The following is an 18,093-nucleotide window of genomic DNA, read 5'->3' on the forward strand; positions in this document are numbered from 1 at the left end:
ATTAGTGACTGATGGCTGTGCCCTGGCCAGGACAGTGTCCTGCAAGCTTACGGGCAGCTTCCACTCCCAGCCCCAGGCCTGAATTAGAGGCTGTGTCAGAGGCCCTATGCCCTGTAGGCAGGCAGGAACTGGGCAAAATCTCCCATGAGTTCTTTTCTTTCTTGGGAAGCTTTGCCCCAACCCCCAGTCATGAATTAAACATAGGCTGGCAGTCACTGCACACCAGACAGGTGCTGGGGGAGTGTGGGGTCACTGGGGCAGTGGGCTTGCAGGGAGTGGGCTGGGGCTGCACTTGTGGGAGGAAAAGAGTGCCTTAGGACAGTGTCCAGCCCTGGTGCTCTCCCCCCACCCCTGGCCATGTGACTGTAGTCCACAAAGGGCAAGGCAGGGAGCACGTGATGCCCTGTGCTGACTCCTGTTGGGAACAGTCGACCTCTAGACAAGCAGTGTAGCTGGGGCGTGCACACTGCATCTGCAGCTCCGTGCTGCTCTGGGGGCCTGGCCTCAGCTTACATATCCCACCCACCCCCAGCATAAGTTGTGGATCTGTACTGTCGCCACTTTTCTTAGAAAATGAAAAGCTGCCCTGAAGGTCACAGCCAAATGCCCACATTCCCCTCAGGGCTGAGCAAAGGATAGCTTTGCAAACCAACTCTTTCCCTCTGATTCCTGGACCAGTCCCCTTCAGAGTCAGATGTTAAGTTCCTGAAACTGCTGAGCAGCAAGTGGGCTTGGGTTTCCCAGGGAAACACTGAAGAACCCCTTAGTTGACCTGGGGCTGCATGTTCTGCCACAATTTCCAGGGCCTCAGGAGTTTCTTGTTCCTCAAAGGGATGACCAGACAACCTCATACTCAACCCTATGTAGATCCCAGCAGCGCTCAACTTATTGGGCTTATTCTTTGAACTATTGGTTGTTGTTTTTTTTTTTTTTAAAGATTTATTTATTCAAGCACTGGGGTACAGGCCAGAGGCGTGGGAGGGTGAGAGAATCCACCAGAGACAGAGCAGGGAGCAGAACAACCAAAATACACTGCTGAGGGGAGCATCGGGTGTGACAGGAGAGGTCTGCCACGCCATGTGGGAATCTCCCTGCCCGGCTGGGACTCGAACCCATGCTGCAGAGGCTGCCGACAGCTTCACAGCGCTGCACTCAACCTGCTGCACCACCGGGGAGCCCCATCTGTGAACTAGCGTGACAACCCGGTGCAGTAGAAGATGCAGTGCCCAATTTGGGGATGGGAAGCTGGGCGCTTTGTTGTTGAGGGCTCTGCCTGAGGTTCCTTGGGTGACACACTGCCTGTCTCCTCCAATCTAGAGTCTGTCTTTATATTCCCAGTGCTTGAATTCACGTTGTGGCCCTTTGAGATATTTTTTCCACAACCTATGCTGGGTAACAAAGACCCAATCCCTGTTCCTGGGCTAGATGGTAAACGTGGCTAGTTATCTCATGTAGCACAGTGCCAGACAGTTGGGACAGGAGGGAGAAAATTGTATTTTGGTCCCTGTCTGTGTTCCAGGGCAACCCCGATATAAAACGGGTTGCCTGACTGTGGGCCCTCACCTGTGTGCTTAAAGGGAACTTATTACTGCTAAACTGCAGACACACACTGAAGGTTAATAAAAGGGGAAGTAGGGAAATGAATAGCTCAGGGAGAAATAGAGGTAATTTCGTAAATGCGTCCTACTTGTTCCACTGACCTGGAATCCCTATGGCCCGCCGAGCTGGCGTAAAACTAAGCACGCCGCGTGGCCAAGAGAGAGATCCCCTGCCACATGGCCAGATAAATACTCAAACAGAGAATTAAAAACTCAAGTTAAATACTCAAGTCCTTGCAACCTTCCCTTTGGTGATCATGGGATTTGTAGTTCCCAGTGTCTTGTGATGGAGTGGGGTGGAGTCCACAAAGCCTGTATTGCGTTTGCTCAGAACATCCTTTCCCCCTAACAGCTGTAGCAACTTTTGAGGGTTCCTGACTCTCTGAAATAGGAGGCTAGGGTGCAAACCCAGCTTCAGGAGGCAGAGGTGAAAATGCCAAGTGTGTAAAACCCCAGAGCATCTGAGAACCTAGGTTCTAACAGAAGATCTCTGTGACCCTCGGATTGTCACTTCTACCCCTGGGCCTCAGTGTCCGATGGTGTAAAGCTAGGGTGACAACTTCTGCAGGACTCCAAGGCACTGTACCTTGGTTGATATTTCTTTCTGGTTCAGACCCTTTACTAGCGCCCCCTGAGGGATGTGGTAGGTTTTAGAGTGGGCATCCCCTGTCTTTTGAGGCAAATATCCCCCATAAGCAACCTTTGCTCTGATTTCTATCAGCATAGGTTAGTGTTATCTGTTCTGATTTTGATATAAATGCACTCACAGAATATGCACACTTTTGGGCCTGGAGTCCTTTGCTCTATGTAATGTCGTGAGAATATTCCACATTTCTGCCTGTCTTGGTAGGTTGTTTTTGCTGTTGTTGCTTGTTTGTTTTGAAATGCTGGTGGCATTTGTTGTGTTTTCATTCTTCTATTGATGAACATTTGGGTTGTTTAAAGTTTTTGTTTATTATGAATAAACAAGTTTGTACAATTTAAAATTTCTTTTTAATAAAAACCTAGTGGGGGCCTCCCTGGTGGCCTGGGGGTTAAATCTCAGCACCATCACTGTTTTGGCCTGATTTCCATCCCTGCCCAGGGAGCTAACCCACATGCGCAGCAGACCTCCTCTGTTCACCCGCTGCCCCTTCAGCAGTGTATTTCAGTCGCGATGGATCATGGTGATAGCACTGAGACTTAACCCCTTTGCCACCAGGGAGGCCCAGCATCCTCTGTATTTTTGAGATGTCTGTTGTAACTTTGTTTCTATTTTCTCTATTCTTTTCTTTATGAACCTAGCTAGAAGTTTGTCTATTTTGTTTATTTTTTTCAAAGCACCAAAGGGCTTCTACTTATTTCTTCCTGTGGCACAGTATCAGGGAGAAACTGTATTAATCTGATGGGTTTCAAATAAATCCTGACACTGCTCCCTGTAGGAAAGATTTTGTGAACGCAGGAAACCTCAATTCACATACCAGAGCACCACCTACTGGTCGGGTAATGTGGCCAGAAGCAGAAATTAATCATATTTGATTGAGAGGCCCCATTAATGGCATCATCCCCATTTTACAGATTCACAGACAGAAGGTATGCTCCCCCATTCATTCAGTCATCTGTTAAATGTCAGACACAATGCTAGGAACTGGGGTTTCAAGGAAGCCAAGTCCTCCTCACAGGGATTCCAGAAGCTGTGGGGTAGAAAGACAATAGGGACACCTATTAAATGGGGTGCAATAGAGACACCAAAGGGAGGCCAGTTGTCCAGGGGAAGGAAATATTTCTCTGAGGATATGGTGGTTATCTTGGACTGAGATTCTGAAAATCTGGAGGGGGAGTAGGAGGGTGCATCTGATTGTCAACTCAGAATTTTTCCACAAGCACAGAAGGGTGGTCCCAAGAAGGGCATCTCAGTGAGGAATAGATGGGTGTGTCCAAGTCCTCAGTATGACCTGAGAGCAGGTGTAAGATCAGAGGCAGCCACACACGAGAAAGACTGAACTAGGATTCAATTCAGGCCCCAGCATCGCACCCTGTGTGAGCCATGAACTCTCCTGCCAGTCCTACCCTGAAGGCTATTTACTGTGCTGTGGAGTCTCTACTTTATCTGTAGACAAGCAAGTCTGTAGCGCCAGCAAGGCACATGGCAGGTTCTCTATGGATCCGGGCAGACGGGTAAAGGAGACTCCTAGAACCCTCAGTGACTTTTTCAGGCTTTTAATGATCTTTCTACACCATTTGTAGTGAGGCAATCAGGTGTAGGGCAGGCAGGGGGCTAGGGGCTGGGAGGCTTGCCCCTGGTGAGTCTTTACTCTCCTTGGGCATGCTCTAACATTCTCTGGTGGTCTCTCCACTGCACTGTCCTCTGCTGCACCCTGCCACCCCTATATGCACAGCCTCCAGGCTCAGGTGTGCCCACTAATGCATGCCCATACCATACTCCAGAGGTCCACCATCAGACATGTGCACACTCCCAAGCCCTCCTGCATTCAAGGCTGCAAGTGACAGCCACAGAGGCCAACAGTGCAAAAGCCTGAGCAATCTTCATTTACCCTACAGAGTCACTTGAGTTTTAAAGTCAGTGAGTGAAATGATCTGATGGGCTATAGAAAACTAACCCTCCAGTGAGGACAGGATGGCATGAGATGCAGGAAAACCATTTCAGAGACTATTTTTTTTTAAAGGTTTGCTTATGCATACAAGAACTGGAGTACAGGCCAGAGGTGTGGGGAGGGGGGTGAGAGGATTCATCAGCGACAGAGTAGGGAGCAGAACAAGCAGATTGACTGAAGTACCCTGCTGAGGGGAGCAGTGGATGAGACAGGAGAGGTCTGCTGCGCTATGTGGGTAGCTCCCTGGCCAGGGATCAAACTGATGCTGCAGTGGCTGCAGATAGCTTCGTAGGTTGCATTGTAACCCCTTGAGCCACCAGGGAGGCCCATTTCAGAGATTATTATGAAAGTAAGGATGCTGTCTGAACCCCAAGAGCAGTGGTGAGGAAAGTAGAGATGAGCGGTATTGAGAGAGAGACTGTGGGCTTGTACTGATCTGGAGGTTGAGGGGAAGTGAATCAGGTGACCAGAGGACTACCTGGTTCCTGCTTTGCTGACCACTCACCCAACTGGTCAAGATGATCAGATTGTTTCTAATATGTTCCCTATGGAATTTTCACAGGTAGCTGTTCAAAAGTATTTAGATAAGCAGAGAAAAGATCAATGACTTCAAAATTTCTGTGAAAAAAATCTTAAGGAGATTACTCTCCTATGTAACTCCATTATCAGAGACCCTTTCTTTGATTGCAAAAAGACTGCATAATGAACCAGCTTAAAACAAGGTGCTTTACTCCAAGCACTCAGTCTCATGTTTATGAGCCTGAAGTTGACTGCTGTTTAACTGGGTCGCTCTGTTTTAGTTTAATGTAGCAGCAGGAATGGACGGAGCAGGATCTCTATGATCCAAGCAGACGGGTAAAGGAGAGTCCTGGAGCCCTCGGTGGCTTTTCAGGCTTTCATTGAGCTTTTACCAGGTACATGGCAGGCAGGGGTGCCAAGGGCCAGGAGGCTGGCAGGCTTCCCAGCCCCCCGTGCATCCTCACTCTTATCTGGGCTCTCCGGAACCCTCTCATTCTGATGCTCTCTTCTGCTGGTTCCCTTCTGCTGGCGTCCCGGTGATGCTGCCCTTATAAGCTCAGTCTCAGCCTAAGTGTGCTGACATATGCATGCCTACACCCCACTCCAGGCGTCCGCCATCAGGCATGCACGTAGGACCTCAGGGATCCATCATCAATGCTAATTGGTGGGAGGACAGAAAAGCCTGATAACTACTTACCCTACACTTATGGTCAGTGGTCTTGGCTTAAATGCTTGCCATTCAGTAGTTTCTAGATACATCTGAAGTTCCTGGAAAGTTTTTTTACAAGTGCTGCTTTATTGTTCAGCCTTGTTGATTGCAGTTCATCTGGAGAGTATTGTTATAGTGTTTCCCGGGGTGATTCTAATGCACCACTGTGGGTCTTTCTATGTTGCTTACCATTTCTTGAATAGTTTACTATTTCACATGTTAAAGATGTCATGTGTTTTTATCATCTACACCTGGAGAAAGTACTTCTCTCAGCTTTCCTTTCTTCACTGGTGAAGCAGACATGTTCTCTTCTATTTACAAAATTCAGGATATGAAATTAGAGCCCTGGGATCAGTGGCTGGCCCAGTGTGTGAACAGGAAACCCCTTTCGGTGACAGAGCTGCTGGGGCTTTCTCCCCCACGACATCCCTCTGGGCAGGAGCAGCTGTGGGGGTACACGGGGGCCCCACGGTGAAATGAAGCTCCTCTGTCTTGCCCTCCGCTCTCCACCGCACTGGCATTGTGGGGTGTAAGGCACTAGAACCGGGTTGGAGTAAGGCGCTCTCAGCTCCAGTTCTTGGTGTGCAAAGGAAATCCTGGCATAGAACTTTCGGAACAGATGCTAAAAATATCCTCCCACCTCTTGTCATTTCTGTCCTTGGGAGGCAGAAAAAGGAGGAGGCAGGAGGTTTGCAAAGGATAAAAATAGGTGCATCCAAATACCATGAGAAAAATGGTGCACGGGAAGCACATTCAATTCTTTAAGGGACACTCTACACTGAGAAGTGAGGGTCACATAATAACTGAAGTTTTAGGGAAAAAGAAGCCAAAACATGAAAAATAGTGCATGATAGATTACAAGAACCTACAAAGTGCAAGACTCAATATTTACATGAAAGAAGTCTCAGTTAACATTCAAAGTTGGGGGCAAAATGGTGATGGTTGGGAGCAATCTACACAGCCTGTCCACTACTCACTTAGTGTACAGGTTGTAGTTAACGCATTAAATATCCTTTACGTCATCACCATTTCCTGCAGACAATTAGGTTTCTTCGAAAATCATGTGCCTGGAATGTCATTTTCCAGACTGCTTATCAAGAAAAATATATACAGGGAAAACACACACACACAGGGAAAACACACGATATCTAGGAAAAAATGCTAAAGAATTTTTAAAAAGGAGAAAGTGTATAGTTTTCTCCAATTTAACTACATCTGTGCATGAGGAAAGGTTTCTGCAGGAACACAGGTATTTATTTCTCTCAGACGTTAGTCCAGTCCCTCTTCTTTTGGGGGCAGATGCTGACCCCAAGCTTTAAGCATTTATTTAAATATTTATCTGCACTGTACACCCATTGTCACGAGTTTTCATGTCTCAAAGCAACAGGTGGAATTTCTCTTCTCAGAGACAGGGAATGTAAGCTGTCTCCTGTGCATTTTTTGGCAAGTGAGTGATATAAAGTGTGCATATCCACAGGTGACACTCGAGTCCCGGGAGCCCCAATGCTACTTCAGAGTGGCAGAGCCCTTTCTCTACCGTGTGATGCTGAAACGCACAGCCCAGCACAGTGCCTGGCTTCCAGAGGCCACCTACAAAACCAGATTGGCTGGTTCTGTGACTGGGCCTTGAGGACAGAGAACAGAGCCAAGCTGTGGCCAAACATGCAGGCGTGTGCAGGGGCAGCTGTGCCACTGGATTGCTCCCTAGCCAAGAAACGTCTACTGCACAACGAGTGCGTGCTGTTCTATGCAGTGCTGGCTGTTTCTGACCCTTTTCTATGGGTCTCCACCAGAAGGTGCTTTAGGCTTGTGGCAGGCTTTTGGGCCTCAGTGGCCCTCCTTTGGGCTAACCCTGTGTGGCTGGGCATTTACCTGCAAAGGGATGGGTAACTTCAGGGGCTTGATTTAGAAACTATATTCTTTGTCTTTTCTTTCTGCACACTAATTGTATTAGAGTGCCCTTCCATGAAAGGTCTTAGCACTACATTATGTTTTGTCTTGATGCAGCAGATGGCAGAACCAATTAGAGCCTGCAGCTTTGGGTTTCTGGGGTGCCTCTCACCCTGCCCTGTAATATTGACAGTAGGGGTCTGTGGTTCAAGGACAGGGTCTGCAGGTAGTGGGAAAGGCAGTCTGGGCACAGTTAACGGGGCTAGTGGCAAGTTTCACTAGGAAGAGAACAGGGCGACATGACAGTAAGGCAGGGAAGAAGGTTTAATTTCCTTCTGGCGCAGCTGGGTTGGGGAGGTGCCAGAGTTGGGGAGCGGGAACTCAGGGGCTGGACTCCTGCTCCGAGGTCGGACCAGGCCAGGGGAAGGGAAGTCCGCCCTGGCCGAGCCCGGCCCGCGAGACCCCCGCGACTTCTGAGACACGAAACACCGTCAACCCCAGCTGCCTCTGTGCGCCCCGAAAGACCCACGAGGTGGGAGCCCGAGGTTGCCGCCCGCTGCCCCCGGGTTAGGGCGCCTGGGTGTGGCTTCGCGGCCCCAAACAAGCCCCACGTGCCGGGGCGGGCCGCGCGCTGACGTCATGAGCGTGCGCGAGGGGGGCGCCGCGCCGCGTACCCTTGCGGGGCCGTAAAGCGCGGAAGATCGCGGTCCCGCTTCCCCGGAACTTTGTGCCGCCGCCGCCCCGCCCCCCTCCGGGCCCTGCACCCCCAGCCGGCGCCCCGGCCCGGTGGTGGCCGCCGCCGCGCTCCCCGGGTGTCGCTGAGCCCGAGCCCGAGGGGGCCGTGAGGTAAGGAGCCCGCGCGGGCCGCGCTGGTGGGGCCTCCCCGCCCCGCCCGGCGCGCCCCCTCCGCGCCGCTCTCGCCCGGGCGCTCCTGCCGCCCCCGCCGCCGTGGGCCCCGCCGCGTCCGCCCGGCGAGAGGGGGGGGGCTCCTCCCGCCTTCCCCCCCCACCCCCCGCCTTCCCCCCCCACCCCCCGCCGCCCCCCGACGGCCGCGCGCTCTGGCGGGGGTTGTGCGGGTCTCGCGGGCCGCCCGGGCCTGGGCCGGCGCTCCCGGGCGTTGGCGCCCGGCCCCGAGGATGCCCGGGTGACCCGGCTTCTGGCTCCCGCCGCGGGCCGACACCCCGGGCGCGGCCAGGCGGCGGGCGGGAGGGTTTTCCCGCCTCGAGGGCGGCGGCCCCTCGCGCTGCGCTGCCCGGGACTGTGCTGCGGGCCGGCGCTGAGCCGCCTGGAAAAACCCGGGCCTGGCCCGTGAACTCGCTTCTTCAGGTTTGACCCCTGGCGCCGCTGGGAGGATGCTCGGACCTGCCGGCGAGTCTTCGCGCTCCGCCCCTGCGCGTGGGCATGGCGCGAGGGAAAGTTGGGGGGCTGGGGGGGGGCGGCGACGGTGCTGGGGCTCCGTGCCGGGCTCCCTACTCGTTTCTCAGACTAGCCTGACCTGGCGCACTTGTTGAAAAGCCGCACCAGGGCGGAATTCCCTCCCCCGCCCAACCTGAGAAAAATTGGTTTCTTAAAGGGTGTCAGGTGCCGCTTGAGTGAGGTGGGGAAGGTGCTGCGCATCCCGCCCCTGGGTCCCCTCGTGGCCTGACGCGGTGCAGTCACCACACTGAGGCTGCAGTCAGCGGGTGTTAGAGCTGCCCCTTCCTCTTGGTAGTGTAAGCAGTTCTGAACACCACAGCCCCAGTGATGAGGTTGTTGTGAGCAGAAATTATTCTTAGCAGAGAATGTTACAGAGCCATCTTAATATATATATGCACACACGTGTACAGTACACACACACACAGTTATAAACCAGGTTGTGTTTCATTTCTTTGTGACACCTCAGTATTTTCTCTTCTGTTTTTTTCCTCCTTTGCCTTCAAACTTTGGTTTTGCTGCCAAACTTACTTGAACACACTGTGGTACTGCTGCCGTCTTTACTTCATGTTTACATGCACTTTAAATCTTTTGCGCTCACCACTTCACTAATCCTTTTGAAGGTCCTATGAACACAAGGTCAAAAATCCCTTTCTTGGTGCTTTATCATCCTGGGCTTTTAAATATCATAATCCATCTCTAAAGCTGTTTTTATGTTTTTTTTTCTGCCTGCTAGGGGATGTGATTTGTGGTTCTGTCCTCACAGCTACCTTTTCTCCACTCATCTGGTGTTAGTTTAAAGATAACATGGGGGAGGGGGGAGGGGGGCCCTCCCTGGTGGCACAAAGCATTAAGCTCCAACTATGAAGCAATCCACAGCCTCCGCAGCATGAGTTTGATTCCCAGCCAGAGAGCAACCCACGTGGCGCAGCAGACCTCTCTCTGTCTTGCCTGCTGCTCCCCTCAGCAGTGTGTTAAAGTCAGTCTGCCTGTTCTGCTTCCCACTTTGTCTCTGGTGAATCCTCTCACCCCCTGCATCACTGGCCTGTGCCCCAGCTCTTGTATGCATAAATAAATAAATCTTTAAAAAAAAAAAAAGATAACATGAAGTGATGATTAAATGGCAGATTCTAGTGCCAGACTGGGAGGGTTTGAGTCCATGAAAATACCAGTATTAACAGATGTCAGAGTTTCTTCTGTTCTTTGAGTTTGTTTTTGAAGTGTAGAATAGATGTTATATCTGCTTTAAGAATTGTAAGGATTAGGGCCTCCCTGGTGGCACAGGCAGTTGAGCGGAGGAGCGCTGTGAAGCTGTCCGCAGCCACTGCAGTGCCAGTTCCATCCCCGCCAGCCTCAGAGCAACCCACATGGCGAGCAGACCTCTCCTGTCTTGCCTGCTGCTCCCCTCAGCAGTGTATTTCGTCAGTCTGCCTGTTCTGTTCCCTGCTCTGTCTCTGGTGAATTCTCTCACCCTCCCACTCCTCTTGCCTGTACCCCAGCTCTTGTATAAATAAAATAATTCTTTAAAAAAAAAAAGAATTGTAAGGATTAAATTAGTTGTAAGCATCCAGTTATACCTGGTACATGGTACTACCTATAAAAGTTCTATTTTTCACATTATTCATTCATGTTATTTAGATATCCCCCTCAGGGACCTTCCCTGAGCACTCAGTCTTCATTGAGTTTTACCCCCTTCTTTGTTCTCATGATTTCATCAACCTGTGTTTCCTTGGTACCTTCCCTAGTGCCTGGAAAACCATGGTCCAGTTATATCTGGTTCCTGCCCTCAGAGGGCTCCATTATAATAGGGCACTAAAAAATGACCACCTGCTGGGTGCTTCTTAGGTGCCACTTGTCATGTTTCTCTCCCCTGTCCTATTTACTTTTTTTTTTCTTTTAGCACAAACACATTTATTTACTGAGTCATTATCCTAATGAAACCAGCACTTTGAAATAGTTGCATGTAGAATATTTGTGATAAGGATAAATGGAGGGCCTGCCTGGTGGCACAGTGGTTAAGGTCTCAGCCCTACCAAGCTATCAGAAACCACTGCAGCATGGGATCGAACTCAGGCCAGGGAGCTGACCCACATGGCACAACAGACCACTCCTGTCACACCCTCTGCTCCCCTTAGCAGTGTATTTCAGAAGATCTGCTTTTTCTGCTCCCTACTCTGTCTCTGGTGAATCATCCACCCCCTGCACCTGTTGCCTACATCCCAGTTCTTGTGCATAAATAAATAAAATCATTTTTAAAAAAGGCACGATGGAAAATTTGCTCACTGAGCTTTATTCATCCTTGCAGATAATTTCTATTCAAATCAATGATGGAATTTTTTTTCTACTTTTCATCAACTTGAGTACTGGTGACTTTATTTGTGATGGTATTCTGCCACTAATTTCCCCTCTTCTAATTTTCCTTTTGTGCTTTCCTTCCCATCCACTTCTGATGTTGGCCCCATTTGTAAGGCTGTAGACAGTCTGCATTTTTCTGGCATCAGCTATAGTTTCTTCAGACTTCTCTCCAAGATGACATGAAAACTGTTGTTTCCAAAGTCCTCTCTGGTTTTATGGTGAGGTTTTTGCCATCGAAAATGGTGGTATAGGGCCTCCCCTGGTGGCGCAGCGGTTGAGCGCTGGGCTGCGAAGCTGCCTACAGCCTCTGCAGTGCTGGTTCGATCCCCGGCTGCCAGCGAGGGTCCCATGTGGCGTGACAGACCTGTCCTGCCGCGCTCACTGCTCGCCCTCAGCAGTGTTTTTCATCAGTCTGCCTATTCTTTTTTTTAAATTGTTTTTTTTATTTGTAAAGAGGCACATTTTTTTTTATTTATTTGTTTGTTTGTTTGTTTATGCATGCATTGGGTACAGTCAGAAGCGCGGGAGGGTGAGAGAATTCACCAGAGCCAGAGCGGGGAGCAGAGCAGGCAGAAGGACCGAAGTACACTGCTGAGGGGAGCAGCGGGCGGCAGGAGAGGTCTGCGCACCATGTGGGACCCTCCTCCGGTGGCCGGGGAGCAGCCGGGGATCGAACCGGTGCTGCAGAGGCCGCAGGCAGCTTCGCAACCCAGCGCTCAACCGCTGCGCCACTGGGGAGGCCCCAGTGTGCCTATTCTGTTCCCCGCTCTGGCTCTGGTGAATTCTCTCACCCTCCTACGCTTCTGACTGTACCCAGTGCTTGAATAAGTAAATAAATAAATCTTTGGGGGAAAAAAAAAGAAAATGGTGGTACAATCTGGTTTGGCCATTGCACCCATTTTTTTTTTTTTTTAAAGATTTACTTACTTACTTATTTATTTATACAAGCACTGGGTCCAGTCAGAAGTGCGGGAGGGTGAGAGAATTCACCAGAGCCAGAGCGGGGAGCAGAGCAGGCAGAAGGACCGAAGTACACTGCTGAGGGGAGCAGCGGGCCGTAGGAGGGGTCTGCGTGCCATGTGGGACCCTCCTCCGGAGGCCGGGGAGTAGCTGGGGAGTAGCTGGGGATCAAACCGGCACTGCAGAAGCAGTGGGCAGCTTCGCAACCCAGCGCTCAACCGCTGCGCCACCGGGGAGGCCCCATTGCACCCATTTTTCACAGAGCTGTTCTCACTCCTAGTTCCTTTGTATGTTCTTCAAAGCTGTTGCTACTCACCAAGTGCCATCTTCCTACCAGCTGCTGAATGGTGGCCGTGGTGGGCACAGGAGGGTGTGCAGAGCCAGCAGAGCAGAATCCGGTGAGCTAGAGTGGCGTCCGACTGTGTGAGGCAGGTATTCCTTGCACATGTTACAGATGAGGAGCCTGAAGCACAGAGATTGAGTACTTTACTCAGAGTCATACAGGTCATGAGAGGTGGGGGGATTTTAGATCTATTTCTAAAACCCATAATCTTTTTTTTTTTTTTAAAAGATTTATTTTTATTTCTTTATACAAGCACTGGGTACAGTCAGAAGCGCGGGAGGGTGAGAGAATTCACCAGAGCCAGAGCAGGGAGCAGAGTAGGCAGAAGGACCGAAGCACACTGCTGAGGGGAGCAGTGGGCGGCAGGAGAGGTCTGCGCGCCATGTGGGACCCTCCTCTGGTGGCCGGGGGGCAGCCGGGGATCGAACCGGTGCTGCAGAGGCTGCAGGCAGCTTCGCAACCCAGCGCTCAACCGCTGCACCACCGGGGAGGCCCTAAAACCCATAATCTTAATGGGGTTGTTTCCCTGATTAACAAACAGACCTTTACACAGTGTGGCAAGTTTGTGTGCTGGAGAGCTGGAGGTGTTAAGCTAAAACAGAAATAACTCACCTACGACTGTTGGGGCTGTCAGATAAATTGGTCAAGAGCTGAAGGGATGATCTTTGTTCAGTGATGGTAGGAGGCACTAAGGCTGTTGGAAGGAACAGTTTGCGGCTGTCCTGGAAGTGAAGGGGAACATTCATGCCTGGATGTATTTGAGGAATTACGGGTACTTCACTCTGGTTTGCTTAGTGTGTGAGAGGAAAGAAATGAGACCAGAGAAAAGAAGTGATGTGGGTAGTGGAGGACTTGCTCTTCATATTAAGGACTTTGTCTTTTTCCTAGAGATTCAAAAAAATCACTGAAGTTTTTTTTTTAAGATTGATTGATTTATGCAAGCACTGGGTTCAGTCAGAAGCGTGGGAGGGTGAAAGAATTCACCAGAGCCAGAGCAGGGAACAGAACAGGTAGACTGACATTTTACACTGCTGAGGGGAGCAGTGGGTGTGGCAAGAGAGGTCTGCGTGCCATGTGGTGCCCTCGCTGGTTGCTGGGATCGAACTGGCACTGCAGAGGCTGCAGTCAGCTTTGCAGCCCAGCGCTCAACCGCTGTGCCACCAGGGGAGGCCCAAATCACTGAAGTGTTTTAAGCAGGATTGTGAAATTGGATTTTCATTTCAGAAGACTTCCTCAGGCTCCTGTATAAAGACTATGGGATGTGTGAGTATGGTGTGCAGGAGCCTGGTCAGAGTTCCTTGCAGTAAGGTGAGAAATGCCAGTGGTTGGTACTAGGGAAATGGCAGGGGAGATGGAGAGAAGCCAGTCAATCCAAGGGAAGTTGATAAGGGAGAATTGTGAGGTCTTGATGATTGATGGACAGATTGAGAGGAAGGATTGAATCCAGGCTAACACCCTGTATCTACAGTAGAGTGTCACTGGGGGTGGGGGGAGGGCATAGGAAGTGAAACAGGTTTGGACATTGAAGAGGATGGATCTACCTCTTGGAAGTCCTCAATTTGACCCAGAGAGTCCAAATAGAGATGGCCATTCTTTAGCTAGATGGGCAGGTCTAAAGCTCGGGTTTGCTGTTGCTTAGGATATCAGCTGTGTAAAAAAAGGGAAATCATCCTAGGAGAATGGTGGGAGGAGAGACGTGGTCTCAGAGTATTATGAGGGACATCAGCACATGTATGATGGGCAGAGGAGAGACCCAGCAATGTCGTGACCAGTCAAGTAGTCAAAATGAAAAAAGGGTGTAAGAAGGAGTGATAAGTGGTATTAATTTATTAATTGCTGCTGAGGGGTAAAATGGTGGGTACTCCTCTGAGTATCCTTGGAAATTAGCAACCTTCACATTTCTGGTGAGAATAACTGGTCATGAAGTGACAGGGTATGCACTTGACTGTTTTTGGTTCAGGAGAGAGTAAGATTGGGAAAAAGTGAAGAACAGAAAATATTTAGCAATCTCTTTTGTATTTAATATCTTGTGACAAAGATTGTTAAATGTATGTTAAGAAATTTAAAAATATGCTGGTAGATGGCCTCCCTGGTGGCGCAAGGCGTTAAGATACAACCTGTGAAGCTATCCGCAGCCACTGAAGCTCGAGGTCAATCCCTGGCCAGGGAGCTACCCACATGGCGCAGCAGACCTCTCCTGACTCACTTGCTGCTCCCCTCAGCAGTGTATTTCAGCCCATCACCTGTTCTGTTCCCCATTCAGTCTCTGGTGAATCCCCCCCACACATACCTCTGGCCTGTATTCCCGTTCTTGTATGCATAAATAAATGAATATTTAAAAAAATATGCTGGTAGAGACTACATTGTCACTAAGGTACAAGTAAACTGGGACATAAGACAAAAATGGTGACAAACAAGTAGACATCTGGGGGGCACATTGCCATGAAAAGTAAAATTCTGGAAAAATATTGTTGACACTAGTTTTGATTATCTTTGTGTGCATTTGTGTTTTGCAAAGACCATAATTTTTCTAACTCCAAAGTTATGGAGTCTTTTTTCATTTATTTTTCTTTTTTAAACTTTTTTTTAAGATTTATTTATTTATGTATACAAGAATGGGGGCACAAACCAGTGGTGCGGGGGGTGAGAGGATTCACCAGAGACAGAGTGGGGAACAGCACTGAATCGACTGAAATACACTGCTGAGGGGAGCAGCAGGTGAGTCAGGAGAGGTCTGCTGCGCCATGTGTGTAGCTCCCTGGCCGGGCATCGATCTTGTGTGCAGTGGCTGCGGATTGAATCGTAGGTTGCGTCTTAACCCCTAGCGCCACCAGGGAGGCCCTGTTTCATTTCTTAAAGCAGTGATAGGGTCTTGAGCCTATTAAAATGCTGAGGAGAAGGAGGGGAGAAGAGGGGAGACATTGAAGGTACATGAGAGAGGACAGTTGATGGAGCTAATCAAGAGAAGGACGGAGAATGTGGCATCTTGGGTATTTGTGGAGGGGTGAACTTTGGAAAGAAGGAAAAGATGGTTGCAGGTCCAAGTAGGTGTGTAGCTAGAGTTTCAGAGAATGAGATGGTAGACGTTATCTAAGCAGAACAAAGGCATAAAGGTGGTGTGAAAGGTTGGGAGAAGAGCAGTGTTGGAGGTTCAGAACCTGAATGTAGACAGACGTCTGCCTGTGGTTTAACATGAAGCAGCTTTGGAGCCAGGTCAGGTTTATAACCCAAGGAGGAACAGGATCTTTTTCAAGCATCACCAGGTAGGTGGTGGAGGAAGGGAAGAGGGTGCCGACCCTCTCTCTTGACCTTGCAGTCAAGTGGAGCAGGGTTGGCCATGTGGCAGGAACAGTTCTTCCAAAGGACCATGTGTCCATTGAATCAGTAGGTGGCGAGAACATTAGTGACTTTGTGGAGGATGCTCTGGAGGATCTAGTGGAAAAGTTTGAAGGGAGGAAAAGCAGAAAGGAAGGTTAGTTAGGTCAGGGGAGAGAAATTGGTCATATGCAGATGATTACAGGAATACTGACTTTATAGGGAGACATTTGTTTTGGACCAGAGTTTGCTGGTCACCAAAGACGTGAGGCATGGTGGCGGCCACAAGGTGGCCAGAGTAATTAGTGTCCAGTTGGATGGGATTTCCCTTGGGATCCACTCTGGTCACAGCTGTGGAGTTCTCTCTGATAGGTGGGTGTAGATAGCTTGATAATTTGGGCTGATGTGGGACTTTACTCTTCTCCACAAGCACGTATATAGACCTGTTCTGTGACGTTACAGTGTATGCTTTCTACCTCTTTGTCCAGAGTTACCCCTCCAAGACTCAGCTTATTATCTGTGAGATAATGCATATTGTGCATAAGAGAAGTAAAAGATTATAGGCGAGGGCCAGATAGAAAGTAGGACTTGTTACAGTCTGTGACTCGTGTCTATAAATGATAAGCCTAACATAACTAACAGTGCTCTGCTCTTCAGGAAAGGACATGTTGTACCTGATGTCCCAACCACTTAAGGAGGCACAGCGCACACCATCCTCTGCTTAGGCTGTGGCTCTGGTCTCTCTTCCCGAGGACCTCATTCGGGGCTACCTCTTCTTTCTCGCTCATCTCTTGACCCTCTACCGGGTTGTTTCCTCCCTCCCTTCCTTCCTTCCTTCCTTCCTTCCTTCCTTCCTTCCTTCCTTCCTTCCTTCCTTCCTTCCTTCCTCCCTCCCTCCCTCCCTCCCTCCCTCCCTCCCTCCCTCCCTCCCTCCCTCCCTCCCTCCCTCCCCTCCCCTCCCCTCCCCTCCCCTCCCCTCCCCTCCCCTCCCCTCCCCTCCCCTCCCCTCTCCTCCCCTCCCCTCCCCTCCCCTTTCCTTCCCTTTCGTTTCCTTCCCTTTCTTTCTTTCTTTTTTTATTTATTTATTTATACATACAAGAACTGGGTACAGTCAGAAGCGTGGGAGGGTGAGAGAATTCACCAGAGCCAGAGTGGGGAGCAGAGCTGGCAGAGTGACTGAGGTACACTGCTGAGGGGAGCAGCAGGTGGCAGGAGAGGTCTGCGTGCCATGTGGGACCCTCCTCCAATGGCCGGGGAGCAGCTGGGGATTGAACCGGCGCTACAGAGGCTGCGGGCAGCTTCTCAACCCAGTGCTCAACCGCTGCACCACCGGGGAGGCCCCAATAGCTCCCTTCTTTAAAAACAATCTTGTTCTACCAACATTTCTTCTCTTGCTTCTTACCCATGTTTTTCTGCTCCTCAGGGCAAAATGTAAACAGAGCTACCTTCAAGCCCTCATCTTGCTTACTCTTCAATGTGCTCTAGTCTGCGTTTCACCCCACCACTCCCCCGAAAGTGTTCTTTTGAGCACATCAAGGGATCTCTGTGTTGTCAAATCCTGATAAACATTTGGCTACCTTATTCTGCTTTTTATTACCCTCTGTAGTTAGCCACTTCTTGAAACACTTCCCTCTCTTGCTTCTGTGACACCTTTGCTTGGTGTTCTGTATCATACCATTCCTTCTCTGTCTCTTCAGCCAGGATTCTTGATGTGGACGCTCTGCGAGTCTGCCACAGCAGTCAGTCCAGTCTCTAGTCCTGTCTTTCTCTTTCCAATCTGTAAGTGCTGGGGAGCCTCAGAGTTCTTTAAATTTTATATATATGTTAATGAGTTCCAGACCTCTTCCCCAAGTTCCGGGCTTGTAGATCTTGCTGCTGCTTGGTGTGACACACAGATGCTTGACTTAGCAAGTGTTTTACACTTAGCATTTAAGGGCGGGACATCTGCTGCACCCACCCCTTAGACCCCTCACCTCTGCTCATCCTCCTTTCCTGCCTTCCTCCCGATTCCTAATCCTGCACACTGTAGTGTGTGGCACCATTTGCTTAACTCAGAAACAGCTGTTATCCTTATTTCTTTATTCCCCATTTTTTAAAAAATTTATTTATTTATGCATACAAGAGCTGGGGTACAGGCCAGAGGTGTGGGGGGTGAGAGGATTCACCAGAGACAGAGTGGGGAGTAGAACAGGCAGATGGACCAGAAGCACGGCTGAGGGGAGCATTGGGCGAGACAGGAGAGGTCTGCGTCACCATGTGGGTTTCTCCCTTGCTGGCTAGGGATTGAACTTGTGCTGCAGAGGCTGCGGATTGCCTCGCAGTGCGGTGCTTAATCCCTTGTGCCACCGGGGAGGCCCTCCATTCCCATTTTATTTTTTATTTATTTATTTTTTTAAT

The sequence above is a fragment of the Talpa europaea genome (genome assembly GCF_964194135.1).
Source record: "Talpa europaea genome assembly, chromosome: 16".
NCBI lineage: Eukaryota > Metazoa > Chordata > Mammalia > Eulipotyphla > Talpidae > Talpa > Talpa europaea.